This window comes from Aplysia californica, unplaced genomic scaffold (assembly GCF_000002075.1).
Source record: "Aplysia californica isolate F4 #8 unplaced genomic scaffold, AplCal3.0 scaffold01035, whole genome shotgun sequence".
Lineage (NCBI taxonomy): Eukaryota > Metazoa > Mollusca > Gastropoda > Aplysiida > Aplysiidae > Aplysia > Aplysia californica.
In genome coordinates, this window is record NW_004798305.1 from 82,191 (window position 1) to 84,690 (window position 2,500).

At 30.4% G+C, this 2,500-nt stretch overlaps 1 protein-coding gene across 1 annotated transcript in view; it reads right to left on the minus strand.

Moving 5' to 3' along the window:
• Nucleotides 1–2,500, minus strand: part of LOC101860294 (dynein heavy chain 6, axonemal) — a gene marked incomplete at its 5' end in the record, with an annotated part of 24,656 nt that overhangs the window by 6,567 nt on the left and 15,589 nt on the right.

Genomic DNA, 2,500 nt, shown 5'->3' on the forward strand with positions numbered 1-2,500 from the left:
AATCATTATGATTACGCTATTATTTTTTTAAATTATTAGGCTATTATTATTATTATTACTATAACTGTAACTACTGCTACTGCTTCTGCTACTGCAGCCGTTGCTTCTACTACTAATAATGCTTAATGGTAATATGTTGTGGGGTATTTAAGGATATAGTTTTAGTTACAGTTTTACGGCACTTGCAACACAATAAGGTCATATAAGTGCCGAAGAATAGAGGTGTTACAAGAGAGTAACAAACACAAAAAAGAAGGAGGGGAGATAAAGGCGATAGTTGTTGGATAGAAAAGAATTGGGATGAGCTAAAAATAATCAGGGATGGGCTAGAAAATATTATGGATAAATTAAAAAATACTGGGGATTGGTTAGAAAATATTACATTTGAGCTAGAAACTACTGGGAATGAGCTAAAAATATTAAGGATAATGCAGAAACTACTGGGGATGGGCTAAAAATATTAGGGATGTTCTAGAAAATAACAGAGATCATCTAAAAAATAATGGGAAGGAGATAGAAAATATTAAAAATGATCAAGAAAGTACTGAGAAAGAGCTAGAAAATATTAGGGATGAGCTAAAAAATACTGGAGATGAGCTACAAAATAATAAGAATAATGTAGAAAATACTGGGGATGAGCTAAAAATTATTACGGACGGGCTAGAAAATATTAGAAATAATCTAAAAAATACTGTGGATTGGCCCAAAAAATATTAGGGATTTGCTAAAAAATATTCTGGAAGTGCATTAGGAATGAGCTACAAAATAAGAAGAATAATCTCGTAAATATTGGGGATGATCTAAACATAATCAGGGATGGTCTAGATAATATCAGGGATAATCTAGAAAATACTGGGGACGGGCTGGAAAATATTAGGGATTTGCTAGAAAATACTGGGGGTGAGCTAGAAAATATTAATAATGAGATAGAAAATAATAAGGATCACCTAGAAAATACCTGGAATGAGCTAAAAAAAAGTGGGGATGAGCTAGAAAATAATTAAAATAATCTTAAAATACTGGGGATGAGCTAGAAAATAATTTTTAAAATATTCTAAAATATAACGAGGATGAGCTAGAAAAAAATTTAAAATAAGCTAAAAAGACCTGGGGAAGGGTTAGGAAATATTAAAAATAATCTAGAAATTACTGCAGAAGGGCTATAAAATATGAGGGATTTGCTCGAAAATATTCTGGAAGTGCTACAAAAATAGTAGGAATAAGCTACAAAATAAGAAGAGCAATCTAGTAAATACTGGGGATGAGCTAAAAATAATCAGGGATGGGCTAGATAATATTAAGGATAATCTAAAAAATACTGGGGATTGGTTAGAAAATATTACATTTGAGCTAGAAACTACTGGGAATGAGTTACAAAATATTAGGGATAATATTGAAAATGCTGGTGGGTGGGTTAAAAAATATTAGGGATGTTCTAGAAAGTAACAAAGATCATCTAGAAAATACTGGGGATGAGTTAGAAAATATTAAAAATGAGCTAGAAAGTACTGGGAATGAGCTAGAAAATATTAGGGATGAGCTAAAAAATACTGGAGATGAGCTACAAAATAATAAGAATAATGTAGAAAACACTGGGGATGAGCTAAAAATTATTAGGGATGAGCTAAAAAATACTGGAGATGAGCTAAAAAACAATTTTAAAAAAGGTCTAAAAATACTGTGGATAAGCTACAAAATATTCAAAAGGGGATGGAAAGTACTTGGGATGAGCTAGAAAATATTAGGGATAAGCTAAAAAATACTGGAGATTAGCTAGATCTAGAAAATAAAAAAAACAATCTAGAAAATACTGGGGCTAAAACAAATTTGGGGATAATGTAGAAAATACAGGAGATGGGCTACAAAATTACAAAAAGTATCTAGAAAATACTTTGGATGAGCTACAAAATATTAAAAATGATCTATAAAGTACAGGGGATGAGCTAAAAGTATTAGGGATGAGCTAAAAAAATACTGGGGATGAGCTACAAAATTACAAAAATTATCTAGAAAATACTTTGGATGAGCTACAAAATATTAAAAATGATCTATAAAGTACAGGGGATGAGCTACAAAATATTAGGGATGAGCTAAAAAAATACTGGGGATGAGCTAAAAAATAATAAAAATAATCTAGTAAGGATTTGCTAGAAAATATTCTGGAAGAGCTAGAAAATATTAGGTTAAGCAAGAAAATAACAGAGATATCTAGAAAATACTGTGAATGAGCTAAAAAAATAGTGCAGATGAGCTAGAAAATAATAAAAATAATCTAAAAAATACTAGGGATGCGCTACAAAAAAAAAAAAAAAAAAATCTAAAAAAAAAAACAACAGGGGGAAGAGCTAGAAGATAACAAAAAAATAATCTAAAAAATACAGAGGATGAGCTAGAAAATATTAGAAATAATCTAAAAGTCCTGGGGACGGGCTAAAAAATATTAGAAATAATCATTATGGTACTCTGCAACTGAACAAAGTGAGAAAGAGTAAAAGTGATA